Genomic DNA, 22,228 nt, shown 5'->3' with positions numbered 1-22,228 from the left:
ATTACCTAACCTAAGTGAGTAGATCTGACCTTCCATCAGATCTGACCCTAGAAATAGCTAAATTAACATTTAAAAGAGTGAAGCATGGCCTTGCGCCAGCTTCCCTAAAAAGAATCTCTTTACAAGACCTCTCTCATTCTCTCAGACCTAGGACAAGACTTGAAGGATCTCTCTCTCTCTCTCCTAACCTATCCCTAAGCCCGACGCCCCGACGCAACCTAGGGACAGCTAAGCTGAACCCAAACTGTTGCGCGGCAGAAGCTTTTATAGTTTTGGTTCATACATATTCATGAACCCTAAGGTTTAAAATGATTGGACACTAAAGGATGCTCTTACGGTGTGTTTTAAACTGATTGGTAGAACAGGATGCTTATGAATATTCATAGATTATGTAAATTCCAACAGGTAGGTGAGTTGCTATTTTCAAACTCTAACAGCTACCTGTGAACGTGGCAGAATGCATAACTCAAATGGATGCTACCAGAAAGAGTTCCAAATTCAAAATGGAGTTTCAGACTCCATTTTGAGACATTGCCAAACTTGCATATTTTTAAGTTTACAAACAGTTCAATAATCGGATTGACATTGACATATGTACACAAGGATAACCTCCATCCTTTAGCACTTATACAAATGTTTACAGAGCGAATCTACATCAAGATCTTACATTTGCATTTATAATTTTACACTTCTCATTTTAAATATACATTTCTGCCTTACATTATCACCGTCTTTCTTTCTCATAAATATTCTGAGACACCTTCCAAATGATAGTGATATTTCTGTTACCATGCCACTGAATATAATTGTCCTTGCCATGATTAAGTGTGTTTTATGCCATATTGCGGGGGAGGGGGGTTATTATTAGAGATGGAGGTGATGATTTTGGTCTTTACAAGATTGAACAATGCTGGAAACTGAAACCTCTTTTATTATATTTGCCTTCTTTCTGAAGAGCAAACTCTAACAGAATTTGGGTCTTTAAAATGGAATTCTGTTCTGAAAAATGACTATAAACATGGAATTGGGAAGTTTCATGTGTATTGCATGTCAGTGATTTCCAGATCAAGAATGTTTAGTTTACAATTAAGTACTCCTCCCCCTAACTCCTAGCCCTGTAAATACAGCCAGGGACCCATTTTACCTGTCATCATCAGTAATTAAGGTTGTGCAGTTCCACTTAAACTCTTAGCAATACCTGTGCAAACCCACTGAAAGCCATGGATATATACTAGTACCCCTGGCTGGAACTTAATCTGTTGTGGTACCCCAGCAAATGGAATCTTGCATGCTGTTCCTTAGCTGCAGTGTTCTTGCAGGGCCAATGGGAATAATAAAGCAACAAAAACTATTTCTCTCAAGTCTCAGTATGCAAAAAGTAAAAAGGTGGCATGTCAAGTTGTGTTGTCCTCCTTTGTCCATCTTTAAAATAAGACAGTAGTAAGTGCACACCAATATGTATGGCGGCCTGTTCATCAGAATTTGCACTAGAAAAGGTCAACCATAAGGCCCCTGTTGTGACTGTTCTCATAGAATGTACTCTATTATATGAAAATGCACAAAGAGACTGAGCGATGGATGTTTTCTGGTGCAAACACATACACCAGATCATTCTTGCTGGGACCATTCTATCCCTCTGGTCAGAAATTAACCAATTTCAGTAGATGCATAGCCCCAATCACCATTGTATCCATGTTGTTGTTCTCATTTCTAACTCTAAATGTTTAGGAGGCAATTTCTCACATTCTCTTTCTTAACCCATAAGAGGGAATGCTGTGTGTGTGTGTGTGTGTGTGTGTGTGTGTGTGTGTGTGTGTGTACACCATAGTGAGGGAGAAGAGTACTTGTATGTAATCGGAATATGACAAAATCTGTGGAGGTTCCTATGTCTTCTGGGAGTGAGCTGTGTAAGCTAGACTCCAGTCCTGTGAAAGTTTCTAAGGGGCCTTGGATATCAGTACAGAGGCTTTGAAATGAACACTATATTGAATGGGGAGCCAGAAAAGAGAGCAGAGCATCAAGGTGATGTTTTCATGGTTACCTGGATTGCTAAGCAGATAGGCTTGTTTTCTCTTGTGCCAGTTGGAGCTTTCCCAGGGTATGTTTTCTCACTCCTAGATATGATCTTCTATAATACCTTGGGCTATTTCTGTGCTCCGCAAAGCTTTGAGGCTTGCTGCATAATTTTTACTTTCACAGAAGCTCTTAGTCCATTTGTGATAAGCACTCATATAATGGATGGATTGCCACTTAAATAGTTTTTTGTAAGGAATTGGCAGATTTTTAAATGTGCTTTTCTTATGGTGATAAGATTAAACTATGGGAAATCTAGCACAGTCCTCTTTCATGCACAGTTTCTTGAGTAATATGTATGGCTTCAGATTAGCACTTCTCCCATCCCTGCTCCCACACACAGTATAAATGTATGTAGAAAGTTTTTTAGTAAACCCTCTTTATGAACTTTCATCTTCCATGTACTATGAATAGTCCTGAAATGTATTTATTCAGAGGCATTTATGTGGTGCTTATCACTGTCCTATCTAATAAGAGCTCTTACTAGGTTCCATGTAGTCAGATACTTGAATACAATTTAATACAAAGCATCTTATTAAATTTAATTTTTTTCCTGTGCATTTCAGACTACATATGAAGCTTTTCCAAACTCTGTAGATTGTCTCAGTAAAACACACAATCAACTGTAGCCAAAACCCTTTTAATAGAATATTTGATGGAAGAAACACTTTCTTTTTTTCTCCGAGGGTGATATGTTCTGTTAAATAACTCTTTAAATGTAGTAATTACATTGCATTAAATTCCAATTTTGATGGTCTTTAAAGCCTTAAAGAAGGGAAGTACATCTGCTCAGTGAGTTGGAGACTAAGACTTTGACTAGCTCCCCTGGGTTCAAGGAACAGCCAGGATGAATTAACCTAATTTTCAAAGCATTATGAATGGGAAATCTCATGGGAAGTTTGCTGCTGCAAGGAGAAGATCACTTTCTGCTCCTTTTGCCTTTGCTACAAAAGGATGCACTTTTATGTTACTTGGTATGTACAGCTTGAAGAATGAAAAATAAATAATTTTGATACAAAATTGTTATCAATATATCAGAAAGTCTCTTCTGTTGTTCGGGGGAAGGACTTTGGGGCTGGCCCACCATCTCATGTTGCCCAATGCCATGGCAAGTTTTAAATTCGTTTCTCTCCAGAGTGTGGTGGGTTCTCCATAACCTGACAGCTGGGTTTGAGAAAGAGAAATGATGCTGGATGTGCTGCTGCTTGTACCTTACCCAGGGAGAGCCACTTCTGTCTGCATTTAAACTGTAAGATAATGTGGTCTCATTTGCTCAGACACCCTTTGCACTGTGATGTGATTGTATTGCAGTGATGTTGGCAGCTCCTCTGATCACACTTCTTTCATTTTGATTGTACAGGGGTAACAGTTAGCGCCAGCATTCCTCCCTTATGCCTTATTGTCTGGATACATGTTTAAGGGTAAGTTGCTCTCTGCCCCAACAGGCTTACTAACATGTTTATTTTTGACAGTTGTTCTTTCTAAGTTGCATTAGTTCCCCCATCACCCTTTTCTACTTAGAAAGTTTCTGTAACTGCATGGTGCAAATGGAACCAGTTGCTTTACGAGGGAGCCTGTATAAATAAATCTCTTTGATTCACTGCTCCAAATTGCTGGATTTGTTGTTGTGTTTATTTGAAGCCTAATACTGCTGAAAGGACCCAGATGAGATCCAAACCCCGTGGTGCTTGGCATTGTACAAAGTCATACTGATGCACGGCTACTGCCTTCAAAAGCTTAATGAGCAAGGCATGCAGGCAGGATGGAAGGAAAAACAAAATCACAGAAAGGTGAAGTGATTTCCTCAAAGTCAATAACTGATAGGTGGCTTAGCCAGAAACGTAACCTGGGACTCCTGACTCCCAATCAAATGGCTTATCCCACTAAACCATGCTACTTCTTGAAGATTTGGAGGGATGGACAGGAGAGAAGAATACAGCCGAGTGGGAAAGCCAAGTGATCCAAGAAGTTAGTCTCTAAAATGGGGTGCACCGGTGGTTACCATACAAGTCATAAACGTAAGAGACATGTAAAAGCCAAGCATATTGGGTCATGTACTCTTGGTGGATTATGAGGGGGAAATCTCGCTCCCTTGGGGTACAGAGCCCCCAGAAGGGTCCGAGGCCAGAGGTCAAATCAGTAAGGCAGGAGAGAAACCTAGAAGAGAAAACTTTATGATGCATGCATGCAGGCTGTCACACCAAGAGTGAAGCAGCACTGAGAGAGAGATTCAGGGATTCTTTATACAGTATGTTCAGACAGTTCAGTTGTGGATGGTTTTTCTTTAACATATCAAAGTCTCAGCAGAAGTACTCTGAGACTTCTGTTCACCCCAGGAGTGCTAGAAGTAAGTTTTACAGTACACAAAGCCACATGAGAACTTGAGTGGAGGAGTCTACAAGGCAAACTGTGACAAAGATAAGGGTTTACATGACAAATTGTGACAGACTAGGAGTATCCATGAACTTGAGATAGGAGGCATTGTAAGGGTCTTGATTAGAGCTAATTTGATTTCTCTCTGTTACAGGGAGAGAGGCCTGGAAAACTTTTAAACCTTTACAGCAGTTTTCTTTTAGAGAGTTTTGATTTCCTGCACAGTCCCCCCTTTAGACACAATTGGAGTTATTTGATTTTTCTCCCACAATTACACTGCTGGTATTAAAATTGACCCACTTGACAGTGTAGGTTATAGTCAGCCCGTTGGTTTTATGGTGTTAGAAATGACACATTTACTCAATATAAAGAAAAACTACTTTCCAAGACATGTTGGAGCTTATTAGCTGGGCTTATGTGCAGTGGAATTAAGACAGTCTCACACTATTGATGCATAGAAAGAAAACAGACCTGGAAAAGATTTCAGAGGACAGCTTAGACCAGGGGTGACAATAAGTGGCCCACAGACCAGATGTAGTTGGTGGGCCTCTAGCATTTTATTTATGCATGCTTCCATATGTACAATCACTTAAGGCTCTCCTTGGCCATGGTTCACCGTTCCCAGGCAATGGGAGCTGCGGGAAGCGGTGTCCAGGTCCGTGTGGTTTCCCACAACTCTCATTGGCCGGGAATGGCGATCGACGGCCAATGGGAGCTGCAAGTGGCTGTGCCTGTGAAGGAATAGGAAAATACAGTGCTGGTGGTCCGCTAAGGGCTATCTCTGGCAAACTGCTTCCAGCTAATTGCCCACCTCTAATTTAGGCAGTGGTGCTGCATACCGGCCTAATGACCAGCTAAGTAAAATGTCTAATAAAGAAAATGTTTGTAGTAACTATTGAATGACATGGTTATGATACAGTCCTTGGAAGAAAGGGCAGGAAGAGGATGAGGGAAAAATTAAGATTAAAATAAAACTGCAGTTTTACTGTCACACTTTTTAACATATGGGTAGAAACCAGATAACCAAAGTTTAGGTCAGGATTTGGTCTGTTTTTCCACTTGGGTTTTAGCTTTTGTGTCCAGGTACCATAAAACATAACTTGATGTCTGGTTTTTTAATCTAGTTGGGAGGGAGAGGTGTAGTGGGGCAGAGCATGCATGGAACCTCAAAGGTCATTAGAAAGGAGGTAACCCTAGGTTAGCTTTTGAGAGTCTAAATGCACTCCTTTGGGTAAATATTGGCACTGAGTCTTTATACTCAGAATTGTGAGAGTGTGCCCTGCTTGTTTCATCTTGTCCTAGAATAGGTAATGGAAAAAGGAGCATAAAATTTATGCTTTGTGTGGCTATACACATGTATCATGGAAATGGCCAGTTTCCATAACACTTGGAATTTGAGTGCCCACATTTATTCAAGGGCATTAGTAGTGTTTTTGTGGCTGTTATCTTTTGTAAATCCTTTTATTTAATCTCTGATCATTTGCCTACATCCAAGAGATAATCTGTGTAGTTTCCTTTCTTCCACATTGGGTAGTACTTCCGGAGTCCTGTCTTTTGCTGGTGTGCAATCTACTTTGGCTAAGAAAGGCCTAGATTCCATTCCACAAGTTTTCAGCTTTCCTTTAACTGACTGCTGTTTGAAATTGATTTAAATTGCCCCATATTAACAATATCAATATATAATTTAAAAGATGAAATTATTTTACAACCTTAAATATTTAATCTTCTGATACAATGTATAGTCTAATTTATATTGTTTTACGATCCCTGTTGCCCAGGGTTTGGGATTATAATGCAATTCAAAGTGTGTAACACGCAAATCCTGCTTATCTGAATTGTTCACATTTTGGGGCTTCTGGACTTGCATCACGCAATGGCTGGTTGGAAATACAAAATCTGTAAAATAAAAATCTGTGGCCACTAAATAAACCATTTTGCAACTCTTATGTGCATCCATAGACTATAACTGACTGATTGGACCAGGAGGAGAACATTTCTGTATACTTTCAAATAAAAATTCCAGATATTAAGAGTTTATTTTCTATGCTATAGTTAGAGTGTATTCTGAAAACAAACTGTTTAAGAATGTGTGTGTGTTTGTTGGGGTGAGGGGGATTAGCTTTTATAAAATAATCATCCATTTAGAATGGCTCATCAGTTTGAACATTAAGACCCAGATTATAAACTTGTATAAATTGACTCAGAGGGCTAGCAGTGTTAGTCTGTAATTTTAAAAACAACAAGTGGTCCTATGGCACTTTGGAAACTAATAAAAATATACATAGTATCATGAACTTTCATGGGTAAAGCTTTGAAGTTGGTTTTGCCCATGAATGCTCATGATACTGTGTGTGTGTGTGTGTCCATGAATGCTGATGATACTGTGTGTGTGTGTGTGTGTGTTAGTCTCCAAGGTACCACAGGTATAAATTGAGGTGCTTGTACCAAAGTAAATAGAATATGCTACTTGACTCCAGCTGAGATTATGGGACTATACAGTTAGCGTATTTCAATTATCCGATAATAGAAAATGAACCCAAGCCTCTAAGGGGATATATGTTGGCTTTTGAATGTCAGTCCATTTTCTTTGAAGGCGTGAAATGTTGTTTGATTTCTATTCACATTGCAATTGACATTATTCTATAATCAAGATAAAACACACCAGTATATTTGTAAAGTTCAAATATTACAAGATTTACCAGCTGCTGGCTTCCAGGTTGCATCTGAACACTAACATTATTTAGATATGTTTCAAAACCATTGTTAAAAGTCTTTAAACAAATGAATAAGCTATTTTTGTGGATGTGATTCAGATATTAAATTATTTTCAAGAAACATTTGCAATATGTTCCACAGCTGTCGTGGGTCAGCCTCATTTTCTGTTTTTAACTCTCACATCTGTAGAGACAGATGTTTTCCGAACTGGTCTACTTTTTGATGTAGACAGGGGTGGATATAGGGCAGGGCAAGCGGGGTGGCCACCCTGGGCCCCGCACTTCAAGAAGCCCCGCGCATGCACCGTGTCAAAGGGGGGCCCTGTGAAATTGTGCTGCCCTGGGCCCCGCAAAATCATCATCTGCCCCTGGATGTAGAATATGTTTTGTTCTTTATCATTTGTTGCCATAAGCTCAAGAAGGCTATTGTTCATTCCCTTTTGTTCTCCAGAATGTCTGTTGACAGAAAAAGAAGGGGGAGAAATTCAGAAAAAAGTCTTAATTAAGATAAAGTGTAGAATGTAGATTTATAAATTACTGTGCTTTGGGAGTCTGGTAGTAGCTTTCATTGAAATAAATGACAACAGTGCAGTGGTGCAGGATCAGATCCTGTTATAGTATTTGTAGAATGCTGAAGGTGAACAATGTTATCTTTATATTCCCTCAGAAACTCTAGCCAACAGAGTACAGGTATGTAAATGCAAATTGAAATTATTGTGTTGAACAGGTGGCTGCCTTGTCCTGCTCCAAATGAAGTCTACAGACCTTGCTTAAGGTCAAACCTATCCTCTTTCTGGTGTTTTGGCTTTGCTGGTAAAATTGAAAACTCATCCACACACATATTGTGCAACAATGGAGAGTATGAACACACAAGACACCAAACTGCCATGCACTAAGTTTTAGTTTTATGTGAATCAGACCCCTAGAATCATGAACTTTAAACAAAATTAAGAATTTTGGGTTGATTCTTATTTGCCTTTGGCTCTCTGAGCCTTAGAATACACTCTGGTTGTGTTTTTAGGTTTTTCTCTGAAACCAGGAGAGTTAGAAACTGTTGGGTTGCTTTAAAACTAAAGCTGTTCTATCATGTAATTACATTACTCCAGAAAGTGGGACCTCAACAAATACACCAGATATTGTGAGATTCTCACTAAAACTGTACCCATTAGAAATGCTGTGTCAACGGTGGCAAACACATTTTTGTTTTCCATGTATTTGCAGAATTAAGGCCTATGTTTTCTTTCTCCCCACTCCTACCCTCCACCTCCACAGATTATTTTTGATCTATCCTTTCACCATGTAAAAAACCACAAAGGCACTTTGACAATGAATCTTGAGAGAGTGGCCGGACTACCCTCTGCAAATATCCTGTATGCCCAGTGTCATGTGCCATTTTCTGATTTGACTTATTTATACAGCTTGTTACTGTTCTATGCTGTTAGGATTAGGGTTGCCAGTTTGGTAATATTTACAAATTAGATACTCCAAAAGGAGTGCTGGAACCATCCCTGCCCCGCCTCCTCCCCTGAGGCCTCATCGCTATCCACTGTTCTTCCCTCCCTTTTCCCTTCCCCAGTTGCTCCCTACTGCACCACCACCCCGCCCCGCTCCGTATCAGAAGGGCCTTGCCTGTGGAGTGGGGGCTGTGAACAGCAACTACTCAATCCAGGTAAGAGGCTACCTTGACTGAGGACTGGCTGGCATGCATGATGACCCAGTGCCGCTCCACCATCCTTCTTGCCAGAAACAGGACTTTGAGCGTCCGGTCAGTAGATCTGACTGGACACTGTCAGGTCCTTTTCTCAACCAGAATCTCAAGTGGAAAACCAGGCACCTGGCCACCTTGTGTGCCTTATAGGCACAGACTCCTATTTAGGGAAGTACAGAATACGCCTCCTGAGAGTGAGTTGTTTGTATCTATCTCTTAAAGCACAGTCTCTTGGAGTTTGTGGTTCCATAAGGCTAGTGCAGCTGGCTCACATCTCTGCTGTATGCCCAGCTCTGTGTGTGCGCATGGTGGCATAGACAAGAAGACAAGGCTATAATATAGCCCTACCTTCACTCAGTGCTATTTGGAGGTGGTTTCTTTCTCTGGGAGCTCTCGGAGAGAGAAATTCCTCCTGTTCCCTGATTCCATAGACTATAGGGCTGTGTCTACACTGGGCCACTTATTCCGGAAAATCAGCCGCTTTTCCGGAATAAGCTGCGAGCTGTCTACACTGGCCCTTGAATTTCCGGAAAAGCAACGATGCTCTACTGTACAAAATCAGCCGCTATTCCGGAAAAACTCTTCTGCTCCCGCTCGGGCATAAGTCCTTATTCCGGAATATTGTTCCAGAAAAGGGCCAGTGTAGACAGCCCAGTAGTCTTTTCCGGAAAAAAGCCCCGATCGCGGAAATGACGCTCGGGGCTCTTTTCCGGAAAAGCGCGTCTACATTGGCCACAGACGCTTTTCCGGAAAAGGGCTTTTCCGGAAAAGCAGCCTGCCAATGTAGACGCTCCTTTTCCGGAAAAACTTAAAACGGAATACTATTCCGTTTTAAGCAGTTCCGGAAATTCATGCCAGTGTAGACACAGCCTAGTTGTTTTGGTCCTTGCAATAGGATAGCAGAAAGGCTTCTCACACTGTTTCTTCACCCCCTGCCTCCTTCATGGCTATGCAGTAGCCAGACAAAACCTAGCTTTTAAGGCTTTATTGTAGGAAAAATACTTGCATAGACTTCTGTTTCATCTGAGAGAATAAAAATCAGTATTTGCATTATTTCTATTATGACTACTGAAGGAAATAGTTTTCCCAGTTTTAGTGTGCATCAGATTTTCACACAATTTTTCACACGTACTTGATATAAATTTGACCTAAATATGTGTGAATAATATTCCATGTGTCTGTTAGAAAATAAGTACAGCATGTACTTAACTAGGCCATAATTATACACTTAACATTCTGTGATTGATGGACATACTGAATCATGTAAGTGTTCATTCTCTATTTTCTTTCATTTATGCATTGCAAAGATTTAAAACTATACCTTGGTATTGTGCAGTTTCTTTGCACTTTTAGGAATATCTTCTAATTTTAAGCATGAGGAAAGAATTTTTATACCATATGGTTTCTTTTACATATTCTCCATTAGATAGTGCTTTTTAAAATAAAAATCTGATTTTTCTTTCCTTCCTCTTGATTTATTTTTCAAAACTTGCAAATTGCCATACCATAAGTTCAGTTTTTAATGAATTTATCATGTGAATTTTCTTATCTGACATTTCTGTATATTGATTTACTGTCATCTATACAATTTATATCTGTTCTTCTAATATATAATGGTTATATATGTAACCCTACAGTTCTTAAATATACCATACAAATAAAAATTATAAACTTGAATAAAACTATCATGACAGTTCACTTTTATATTTTAAATATTATTAGGTTTATATTGCTTTAAGTGACATAACTCATTGATTTAAGAAATACTGAAAATAAGGTATGCTGCATACGAATGTTCTGTACCCACTTCAAAAGTTTAAAAAACAAAATCTAATGAATCCCAGTATAATAACAAAGTCTTTAAAAAGTTACACATGGAAAATATGTATCATGTAAATAATTGTTCTGTTAAAAAGAGAACAGTTTTAACCTCACAAGACTGGATTCTCAGTAGGCAAAGCTCACTTTGAGCCTTTGAGACTTATGTAGCCGAAAGCTTACTAAACTGGCCAGAGATTTCCCCTCCACTGAAGAAATTCTATAGGCAAAACTTCTGTAGGAGAAATTTCTGCCAGTGCAAAACTGACAGGAGCAGTACAGTTCCTTCCTCTGCCATTTCCTTTGCATCTCCACATCTATGGTGTCATCAGGAAAGGGGGAACATGGTAGAGCTGTATCCCACAATGCTTGAGCCTTAACTCATATAAACTCAGTTTGCAGAAGTGAGAGCAGCGGAAGGCACTCCAGTGTGGTCACTCTACCAGGGATAGTAGTAGAGAGGTAGCCGTGTTAGTCTGATCTTGCTAAAACAAAGGGAAAACTATGGAACACTTTAAGACTAACAAGATGGTTTAATAAGTGATGAGCTTTCGTGGGCTAGACCCCCTTCCTCAGATAGAGATAGGGAACCACAATTAGTGCAGGGCGGAGCCTCAAGGAACCATCTCAAAGTATAACATGGACTTAATAGAGAATTGAAGCCATATTTATCTTAGCGCAGCATTAATGCAGACTCTGAAGAATATGTAGAAAGTGGAATTTAACCTGCTTCCTCGGTTTGCTGATTTATCTTATCAAATACCTCTTGAGTCATCTTATTCTTTCTTGTACATTCATAATTCACATCAGTTGTGAGACTATGTCCAACATAAACAATCCCCTCTTCTCAGGTGGAAGCAGGGTATGTTGTCCCATGAGGCATCACTAATACCACATCATGAATCTTCCTGGGGAAGTCATGTGGTCTGTTGGTTAAAGCAGAGAATGGTGAGTGAAAACTCCTCAGTTCTAGGCTCTAATGAGTCACTAGCTCATTCTGGGACCATCTCCAAATCACTTCAACCCAGATTTTGAAAAGTGTCCATTCAGCTGGAGTGCCTCAGGGGGAAAAGAGGGTACCTGCTGCAACTCCCCTGTTTCAACAGCCATATAGAGTATCTAAAAAGAGAGAGCATTTTCTTTCTTAAACTACAGCAGTGGGAACACTGTAGCTTCTTTAGCTGGGCACAGAAACTTTTAACATTAGCTTTCCCAGTGTACTGTGGTGACAGTGCATATCGTTAGACCACTTAAAAAAAACCCCCATCAGATTAAATTATTTTTGAAGGAAACTGGCAAATCCATTAAAACCCTGGTCAGGTCAGTGAAATATTGGGCCAGCTGGTGACTTACTCAGGTGCAGGGGGCCCAAGTTAAGATGCATGGGGCCTAATCATCAGACTTGCTGAGATTCTTCATTTTCAAGTTTCCACATTTAATTCTTCTCATTAACTAGGCCATTGGTGTCATTTAGAAGTCCCAAACCTGAAGCATTCAGAAGAGTTATTGAAATGTATCATTTATATCATGGTGATATCTAAAGGCTACAAGCAGGTTGAGGCTCATTGTGCTAAGTGCTATTCAAACATAGAATAAACAGTCACTGGCCCAAATAACTTATTAGTAGATACTCATTAAGGTGTTGCTCTGAGTGCTGCTGTCTGTTACGCATCTCTGAAATAGGTGATATTATTAATCAGTCACTTACATAGCACCACAGATGTAGGCTGTGTTACATAAAAGCTGCTGCAGCACGCGTGGGCATATCTGAAGTAATACACTGAGGACCTTGTAAAAACTTGTTTTTAAAAAGGGTATTTAGCAGAAGATAAAGCACTGCATGTAAAATGAAACTAGACAGTTTGACAGCCCATTTAACACAATGCTTACTGTGGGCATTTCAGATCAGTCGAAACAATATAAAATGTGGTGCAAACCAGGTCAGTCTGGCCAGAGTATCTGCATTAATACAATATTTATAAATATGATTACATGTTATATAAATATAAACTATTATAATATATCATTCATAAGTTTATTGACTTTTTGGAACTTTGTTCTTCCTCTCCCTTCCCCCCCATTTCCCTTTTAGCAAGTCATCAGAGAGAAATGATCAAATGTCCTTCTTTTTCAGCACAATGTAGTTTGTACCCATGGGAACATACCAAAATGACACACCTTTTTCTCTGCCTGTAAAACGTGCTGTTTGCGTCTAAAATGACAAACTACTTTACTTTTAAAAAGAAAAATATGAATATATTTTCTATACCCACTTTAGCAGTTTGAAGGTTCTAAATGAGGAATCTATAATGACGTCTAAATGAGTCAATGCTTCATTGCTTATTATTAAAAAAAAAAAAAAGTCCTGGAAAAATACCCCAGAGCTCAACACCCCTGAACTTTGCTCAGAATTTTCAATCAAAGTTGCTTCTTCTTTTTGGTATATGTCCTTTAGAGGTCAATTATTAACTGGTCTTTAACACAGTTCAATTGCTAGCAAGGTCTGATACAGTTAATGCTGTAAGTATGGTCACTTTCAGTGAAATCTGACATTTTGTGGTAGAGCTTGTGTATGATAAAGGTATTCGTGAGAAGAGCTCTCCCTGTCACAGATGTAATGTACCTGATACTACACAAAAAGCTGCTAGATCCCTATTTAGAAATCTTGCTCTCACATCTGAGCTTGCCAGGTTGCACACTGTTAGTTGAGGAAATGATCTCTCAACCTGGAAATGTGATGTGGAAGCTGAACTAAGCGAGAGAAAATCCTGCCAGAGAAAATAAACAACAAAAATGTTCCTACCCAAGGTACAAGGCAGAGAACATGCCAGGAGATAGTTTGATAGAGTGATTACATATTTTAGACGCACACATGCTCACTCACAGGAACAATCATACTGAAGAGACTAACACCTGCACCTACCACAGACAGCTGAAATGAATATCTGAAATAGTGAATAGCCACCTTTTAGATAGGTCTATAAAAGTAAAATAGCAGAAAGAAGGGTGAAGTTTGTGTGTGTGTGTGTGTGTGTTTGGGGAGGTGGCTTGTTCTTTTCTTTTTTTTTTTTCTTGAAACATTAACAATTCAGGTCCAAATCATGAGATGAGTTGAGCCCCCCTTTTTGTCTCTGAAATAAAAGGAAGTCTCAGATACTTGCCCTTTACAGAATTTGATGCAACAGTGTTAAGGTGGGTTAGAAAACTAACTTCTTTTAGGTTATGTCTACACTGCAGGCTTCTTGTGCAAGAGTGCGTCCACACTGCGATGTGCTTTTGTGCTAGTGATGTGCTTTTGCTCAAGAGCGTCCATGGCAGTGTGGATGCTTTCTTGCGCATGAAAGCTCTGATGGCCATTTTAGCCATAGGGGTTTCTTGCACAAAAAAACCCTGTTGCCCACACTGTCTTCTTGCGCAAGAGCTCTTGCGCAAGAGGGCTTATTCTTCATGGGGAGAGGAATAACTCTTGCGCAAGAAGCCCTCTCTTCTGATGCTTCACAATAAATTTACTTGTGCGGGAACACATGCGCAGTGTAGATGCTCTGCAAGTTTTTGGGTAAGAACATCTGTTCTTGTGCAAAAAGCCTGCAGTGTAGATGTAGACTTAGAGTTTACCAGACCAGAGAAGCCTCTTTGGTTATTCCACAGAACCCCACCGCTGAGCACACGCATCAGCAGGACATTGAGGGCATATCTACACAGCAGGGCAACAGTTGAATTAAGCTATGCAACTTCAGTTATGTCAATTGCGTAGCTGAATTTGAAATACCTTAATTCAGCTTTTGGCGCTGTCTACATAGCAGGAAGTCGAAGGAAGAGCACTCTTCCTTCAACTTCCCTTACTCCTCGTAAAATGAGGGTTATAGGAGTCAGAGTAAGAAGTCCTCCAGCTCACCATTACTTTGAAATAATGGCTAGCTGTGTAGACGTGCTCTTTGTTATTTTGGAATAACTGACATTATTCCAAAATAACGCTGCTGTGTAGACATAGTCTGAGTAATAATGTCTGAAGAAACCCAAAATCTGTATTCCATCACCAGATCCATCATTTGACCAATCTCTGAGGACATTAATCTTGTAGATTTTGAAAGTTGCCTGTTCACCATTGCCAGATATACACCACAGAAGAGAAGCTCAATTTCTTGGCCTAATGTTAGAAGAGTGAGATCCAGATGTATGCATATGGGTGGGATTTTTGGCTATGTTGCAATAACGTGTAACATCGTAAGGTATACAGATTCATTCAAACCTGTATGAATTAATAGACCAGACCCAGCTTGCTAGATGCTCTAACAGAAATGAGAGTACTCAGGACTTTGCCAAGGAAGTGTTTGTCACTGTACCTGAGAGCCGAGATTTACCAGGGTTGGGGGGGACACCTAGTTTCCTTTTCCCAGGAGTAGAAGGCAATGGTTGCTCCACAGATGGAATGATCAGATAGGAAAGTTGTGAGAAGATTGTTGAGGAAACTTCTACTAGAGCCCCTTTCAGTGTATTTTACTGTCAATATAGGATGATCTAGGCCATAGATTTAACTTTTAGGTCTATTTTAGAACAAACATTGTTATGTACTTGAAACCCAAATCATATAAGAACATATATAGACTGTTTTTATTTTAGTTCTTAAATTGTGGAGATAAAATCTTTATTGACTGAACCGGGAAAGAAGAGAGGAGTTGCTGGTGATGCCAAAGAGGGGGTAACTGAGGGGTTTTTTTTCCCGTAGGCAAAAGTTGACTAGAAGTAGAAATGAATACCTAGAAATAAGAATTGAAATACTTGAGTGTCTTAATGGATGGAAGTTTGAAGGGGCGAGGTGACCATTAATTTGTTTGTGCAATACTTTGGAAAAAGTATGAGAAGCTGTAAGTGTTAAATATTGCTTCTGAGAAAGCACAGAAACAGAAGGACTTGAGACTACATCCTAATCCAATTGAAGTCAATGGCAAAATTTTCATTTATTTCAGTGGTACCAGGATTTGAGCTGGGCAAGTCACCAGAAGAGGCTCACCTCCATGAGGACGTATTTATAAACAAGTAAGAGCTGTGTTTTGTGGAAAAAGTAGTAGCCATATACCAAGGCCCTGTGGCTTGGTGATTAGAGTATAATTTATTATAGCACTGTTTAGAATTAGAACATTAATATTGAGGTCAGTGGGAAGAGAGTAGTTTGTCTTAGTGGTTATGTGGCAGAGGAAATATATTTTAGAAAATGTGCTGTTTTTTCAACTATTTATCAGATTTTTTTGTGGCAGAGCCAGGAGGTATTTGTTTTTTCCACGTTCTCTTAATATGAAAATATTATGATAATATATTGGTAAATGAAGGTTTGTGGAACAAAGGGCCTCATTTACCACTCCATGAAGTCATACCAACATAAAAATGATTTAGTGAGTGTGTAAAAGAAGTGTAATGAAGTGGTAAATTAGTCCCCACATTTCTACAACACACTTGTTCTTTTTGCACAATTTTTTGCCCACAGTAAGCATTAGGCTTCTAAGAGTGTTATAGTTCTATTTTTGAGACAGATGGCCAAAGCACAAATCGCTCAGAGATGGATCTGTAAATTAATCTTATGCAAATACAAGGCAATTGGGATATGGGGATATAATTCAGGACCCTAAGAAAAAAAACAATAGAAAATGAAATGCTGAAGAACCCTCTATTTTCGGGGGAGGGGACAATTTCACTATAACCGGAATTAGTCTGTTCATTGCTGCTCCTTGAAGCAAATTACCAATTGTTTCACACTGCTAGTTTCATTGTGCTAAAGTGCACTGTTCAGAGATTCCAGTATAGAGAGACATTTATATAAATGTCCCTTTCTCTTAAAAGTTTTTATAAAATACTGTACAAAACGAGAACAAAACCAAAAGATCCTTATACTAGATTTCTCTTGCTTTGTGATTGGAATATTCTATAACAGTTAGTAGCATATGGGATCACAAGATCAAGTTTTGTGTTTGTTTCTATTATCAAAATGCCGTGGTAGAACATGGAGTTTATTTCAGTATATGCAGAGTTGTAGTTGTACAATAAGGTGGAATACTGCGATGCAAATAATAGATGCTGGGGGCTATCACCCAGTTATGGTTAATGAGAACTGAGGAGGGTTTAGATCAAATCATTTAATTTGATTCATAAATAAAATATTCTAGTTATAGTATTCTAGATGCTCTGTTTTTGGATGCCAAGTCCTGTCTGTATGTCCAGGTGCTTTCATTTACAATTGTAGTCCTCTTCCAGTTAACAGACTGAGTTTACATGTGCAAGAATATAATGCGATCAGAGGTTGAGGAGGCGGGGGGAGAGAATATGAATTCACTCCAGTGTTTCAAAATCTAGCCCAAGAGGATGGTAGTGACTGTATGGTGAAATGTAAGTACAGGTATTTGAATTAATGAAATGATTTCAAGGTTGGGTTTTCTGTGACTTGGTTTCCAAAACATGCTAAATAGATAAAATGTCATAGAATACCCCAAAATCCCCGCTTTTACAAGGACAAATTTGTTCAGCTCATTAGCAAATTAAATTAGAGCAGCTTTAAACACACATTGTTGTTGTTAGTATATGAAAGAGGACTGACTGTATCTCCACTGGATGTCAGTAAAAGTTAAGGGACAGAAAACAAGGTGCTGCAGGGCGAGTTTATTAATCTCCTTTAGGTAGAAATGTCAATTACAGACTAACCAAAGCGTGTAGAAATATTGTATCAACTACTTAGTGTGTGGTAGTGCACACTGCTCAAATCACCTTTGTGTGAATTACATTTGATTATAAAATAGAATAAATGTGATGAATTTTTGCCATGGTAGCTATCACTGAATTGCAAAATAAATCCAACTTCTGCTGAAAATATTACTTTATTTTTAAAAGGTGAACTGGATAACTTATTTGAAGAACATTAAAAAGAAATAGCAGGTCTGGCTGTTTAACATGGCAATTAAGTGTATTTTAGTAAAATTATTCCCCAAAGACACCGAGCAATCTAAGTGGAGTGTTACCTGGTTGAGTGGCGCTACGCATACTATAAATAACAAAATTAAATGAGACATTTACAAGGAGAAAAAAATCTATATTTATGGCACTTGGGATGTTGCTCAGGCTGTCATAGAAACCAGGAAACCCACTACTCAGAGTTCTCAGGAGCTGAGGTCTTAAATTCATGGCGGTAGGTCATGGAGTTACTCTAGTTGTTTGCCAAGGCACCTCATCACTCACTAATTTCTTTCAGGTGTTAAACTAGGTGCCAAATGGTCTTTCAAATTCAGTTAGCTAACTGGATAATTTTTAAAAGACATTTTTCTTGTTCTATAGATAGCCTTAAAGGTGTGGTAACTATTTCAACTTCCTGTCAAAAAAGCATAGGCATATAGAACTAGATTAAATAAATCTACCACAGGAGAAGCAAATTGTACCTCTTTGCATAAGCAAGGTTTCTAGGAGTGTGTGTCTAGGGGGATGTTTCTTTTTAGGCCTTTCCATTGGAAAAGGCAGTTTAATATATGGCTGGGTTTATAGGAAACCCATCAGCAGAGGCTGGTGAAGGGATGTGTTAGGCATACACTGGCCACACATGCTTTCCAGACACCATTTCATTTAATGGGTGATAGTGACCCAACCCTGGGGATCCTCGTAGTTGTAAAAAGGCTACAGCCTCTCAGCAAGTGGCCTCATCCCATTCCTCAGGGCAGCCCAGCGAGTGGTCTGCCATCTCCGTTCCCCTCTTGGTTTCTCAGTGCATTAAGTGTTTACAAGCCCAATCATAGTAGCTCTCCTTTGAGCTGAGTCATTAATTTAAAATTCAAAAATTAACACTAACTCCTTCCTTCCAGCCTGAAGTTGGGCATAGCCCCTAGTCTGAGCAGGGTCCTTCCTACTTTAGTAGGCCTGTCCCAGTCCTACATAGCTGGAACAACTCCCTTATCTCAGATCTTCCCAGCAGAAGCCTCTCACTATCTACAGTCTCACTAGGTCTCCTGAACTTCCCCCTCTCCTTACAGCTCCCTTCTTCCCTTTAAAGGACAATCATCTTGTCCATACTTCACTGGTTCTAATTAAATCCCATGCCTCATCCCAAGTGTGGCAGGCAAGCTAATCATACGGAGCTGGCTGGCAGATCACGAATGCGTAAGGGAGCAAGCCACCCAGTTATACAGCTACTCTTCCAGGACCTGCCTTTATGTTTCTAGAGATTCTGAGCTACATCTACGGTAGGCTTACGTGTGTGTGTGACCATGCCCAAATCAGTTGGTGCATGTTCTGTTAAGTGCACTCAGAAACTGAGTCAAGCAGTTTTGTGAAAGCATTTGACTCCTGATGAGAATGACAGACTCCCAGAGGCTGATTAACATGTCAGTGATTCATCTAATGATTTAATCCTCTTTGTGTTTTACAGTAACTTCGCTAATGAAATTTACTGTCATAAAAAAATTCTACACTTAAAAATTCTTTTGTTTCTTTTTCAAAGTGGATATACAAAACTTTAGCTTACCTGTAATGTTAGGGCCTGATTCAAAAGCTGCTGAAGTTGACTGGAATGTATCCATTAACTTCAGCGACCGTTGGATCTGGCCTTTAATGTCTGAAGGACACTTTGCAGTTGTACTGTAATATGGCAGTCAGCTGGTAGCATCCAGGATATCATAGTTAAGTTTGTGAAACAGTTGAAATTACATCCTCTCACCTTCACCTTCTGAAACTTTCGTTGCTTGGCATGAAAACATTCAAAGTTGACCTCTTCCCGAGAATAATTTTATAAAGAAAATTGGAACAAAATCCCTCAGCTGTTTGGAAAGGATGAAAATGCAAAATTATATTTTAAAATATGTATCAATTGCTAGTACAGGAAAGGTGTAGTTTTAAAAAGTATGATTGTAAAGTGTTGCTATAATATCTGAAGTTCCACGCATTAATTTTTGATTGTCTTAATTAATGTAAAGGCAGGATTTTATTTTACAGTAAAATGTTTCCAGTTGTAGTGTTTGAAATACAAAGGATAGAAAGCACAGCTAAGTCATCATTGCTAGGTAAACCTAAATTTTGGAATTTCCAACGCGGAAGAACTTCAGTATTAACACTCTTTCAGTGTAATAACAGTAAAATAGTCTATGTATGATTTTGTATTTTCTAATCTGTTTCAGAGTAGCACTCCCAGTAATATAGTCATCATGTACACCCCGTTGCTGAGGATGGAAAAAAAAAAGTCCCAACTACAGGACTCTTCACAGCTTTTTCCTTGGAGCTTGCATTATCTCTATAAACACAAACTCTTAAGACCAAACAAATCAACTCAAATTTTTGTGCAATAACACTGGCACCTTTCCAGCACCAGCTAGCTGGGTGGGGAGAAAATGCAGCCTTCTGCTATAACAGATTCCTTTTCACCAGCTTTCCATTTTCTTCCCCTGCCCAGATCAGCTGCATGAACCACGGCTTAAGGTCTTTGTCTGCTGCACCATTATAATGTACATTTGGATGGACATTCAGGAGCTGTGATAATAGATATTGAACACATATCTGGTAAACAAATCTATGACCAGCATTGTGTGTTGTTTATACAGAGACATAGATGTCCATAAAGATAAAGTTCCTGCTTGTTGTCAGTATAAGCCAAGCAGGAGGAACTGACAGGGCATGGGAAGTTGATGGGGAAAGATGAATTATGAAGTATGGTATAACTTTTAAGTCACACACATTGCATTTGGGTATACTGTGTTTAAGGGTGCTAGGGGGTGGTCCCCCCCTGCTCGCTATGCTCACCAACTCTGTTCTCGGGGGGTAGGCAGCCCTAGTTGCCCCCCTCCCCAGCCTCTGGGGAGAGCCAGGCCAAGGCGTGGCAGCCCTGGCCTGCCCCCGCTTCCCACTTTCTGGCCACTGGGGGAGGGGGAGTTGGGCTTGGCCACGTGGTGGCTGCTGGGGTTTTAAAGTGAGGTGCTCCAGAGGCGGCAGTGAGACCTGCAGTGGGGGGGGGGTATCCCCCAGTCCTGGCGCCCTCTGCAGAGGGCCTCTCCTGCAGACTCACCTTCTCTCTCGCCATAGGCCTTGCATCAAAGTTGCCCACCCCAATTTAAAACTCCACATGACGACTGTCAGAGGTACAGCCAGCCCCAGCCCTGGCTCAGGGGTCGGGGTGTCCTCCAGTCTGGGCTCCCACACTTCAGTGAGTCTCTCTGCTGGCCCTCTTCCCCCACTGGAGCACCACAATTTTCCTCTCCTTCCCCCCCCCCCCACTCCCGCACAAACCCACCACTAGCAGCAGCAGCAGCTGACCTTCAGTGCTGCTGTTGCTTGGTAGCCATAGGTTGCTGATACCTGCTGGGTTAGTGGGGAGGCAGTGGGGTGGCTGGCTGGGGGGGAAGAGGGGAGGGCTGTGGGACACAGAGTGATGTGATTATGTCACTCTGTCATCCCAAAGGAATTTTTTTATATATATAGAAAGATGATTTTGTCAGGGGGGTCACTAATTCAGTGACTTTAGCAAACCACCATGGCTACTTCAGTGTCAGCCCCAGTGGCTGTGACTGTAGCTGTCAGTCCTTTTTTTCCACCCCTACCTAGTGAGACTCAGGTTCCCCTGACTGTCAGTCCCTCTCCATCTCATAGTTACTTTTAGTAAAAGTCAAGGACAGGTTATAGTCTTCTATTAATTTTTGTTTATTGCCCATGACCTATCTGTGAATCTTATGAAGAATAACCCTGACAAAATCTTAACCTTGACTATGTTTCTAGTATACATAATCCTACTTACTCTGTATTACTGTACAGTTCAGAGGATGTAAATATTGTCAAGTGCATTTAAGAGAGGATTTTGTGTTTAGCTGTGCATTGAAATATTACTTGTTTTTAACCAGGTAACATAATCTATCTAACATGCAAAAACAACGTGCTCAAAACCATTATATGTAATATCACTTGTTTATGGTATAATATGATGGCTTATAGCTCTTGAACTGTGCAACTTTAATCATTTAATTCTTCCATCCCTCCTTTAAACTCATCTGAAGCAACAAGAGATTAAAATAAAATCTTGTTAGAATGTTAGAACAGATGAGTTCTTCTATTAAATGATACTGACAGTTTTAGTTTTCTGCAACCCAAAGGTATGCTTTTTTGAAAGCATCTGGATGATGATCCCAGTTATTTGGAGAAAACGTTCACTTTTTTAGAAGAGTGCCTTTTATTCTTGGTGGTCTCTATAAAATGCTTCATAGTGATATGACTTAGATGGGGCAATTCCCACAGACTTCACTGGATAGTTCATCTTCTTACATCAGGATTGAATTTGGTCCAGCATGATGGTGATTCTATTGGTGTAACCCCTAAATGCCCCAAGCGGTGTCCTACCATGCACACACACCTAAGACAAGGATGGCCTGTGCCCTCAAACAGCTTACAACCTAATGCTGTATCTCCACTATGAGCTAGGGGTGTAATTCTCCTGCCTGTGTGCCCCAAAATGCGCTGGCTCTTATTGAGCTAGTGTGTGTGTATAAGTAGCTATGTAACCTCAATAGCACTTGCAGTAGCAGCAGAGACAGGC

The 22,228-nt window shown here is 39.9% G+C and overlaps 1 protein-coding gene across 8 annotated transcripts in view; it reads left to right on the top strand.

The window, feature by feature from the left end:
• PDE10A (phosphodiesterase 10A) overlaps nucleotides 1-22,228 on the top strand; it is a 562,198-nt gene that overhangs the window by 143,939 nt on the left and 396,031 nt on the right. For 3 of the 8 annotated variants that reach the window (XM_075924602.1, XM_075924599.1, XM_075924595.1), the window contains exons 1-3: nucleotides 2,994-3,322; nucleotides 3,434-3,494; nucleotides 15,654-15,723. The exons of 1 other annotated variant lie outside the window; for it this stretch is intronic. The gene's annotated coding sequence lies outside the window, so the exon portion shown is untranslated. Of the gene's footprint in view, nucleotides 1-2,993; nucleotides 3,323-3,433; nucleotides 3,495-15,653; nucleotides 15,724-22,228 lie in introns of those variants that run through there. 4 more of the 8 variants (XM_075924598.1, XM_075924596.1, XM_025179482.2 and 1 more) reach the window with 2 other exon arrangements.

The sequence above is a fragment of the Pelodiscus sinensis genome, chromosome 3, assembly GCF_049634645.1.
Source record: "Pelodiscus sinensis isolate JC-2024 chromosome 3, ASM4963464v1, whole genome shotgun sequence".
Taxonomy (NCBI): domain Eukaryota; kingdom Metazoa; phylum Chordata; order Testudines; family Trionychidae; genus Pelodiscus; species Pelodiscus sinensis.
The sequence above is the reverse complement of the archived record's forward strand: the minus strand, read 5'-3'. Positions and strand labels throughout refer to the sequence as shown.